Consider the following 282-nt stretch of genomic DNA (forward strand, 5'->3'; position numbering starts at 1 on the left):
CATTTGGAGCCTCCTAGCTCCTTCTATGTATAAATAGGCCTTCCCCATCCAAATCCCGGATCTCCTCTCCCCCTAACCCTAAATTCCACCTCGCGCGCCGCCTGACAATGTCCGTCCCGGTCCGGACAACCGCCGCCGCCGCCCGCAGCCACTGAGGAGCCGCCACCTGGCAACCGGCGCCTCCCTCCGCCGAGGCCCGCGAGGCCCGCCGCGAGCCCTCCCGGCCCAAAGCCACCGCCGCCCGCGCCTGTCTACCCCGCCGCCTCCTTCCCCGATTCCGGC

The sequence above is a fragment of the Triticum dicoccoides genome, chromosome 7A, assembly GCF_002162155.2.
Source record: "Triticum dicoccoides isolate Atlit2015 ecotype Zavitan chromosome 7A, WEW_v2.0, whole genome shotgun sequence".
Classification (NCBI taxonomy): domain Eukaryota; kingdom Viridiplantae; phylum Streptophyta; class Magnoliopsida; order Poales; family Poaceae; genus Triticum; species Triticum dicoccoides.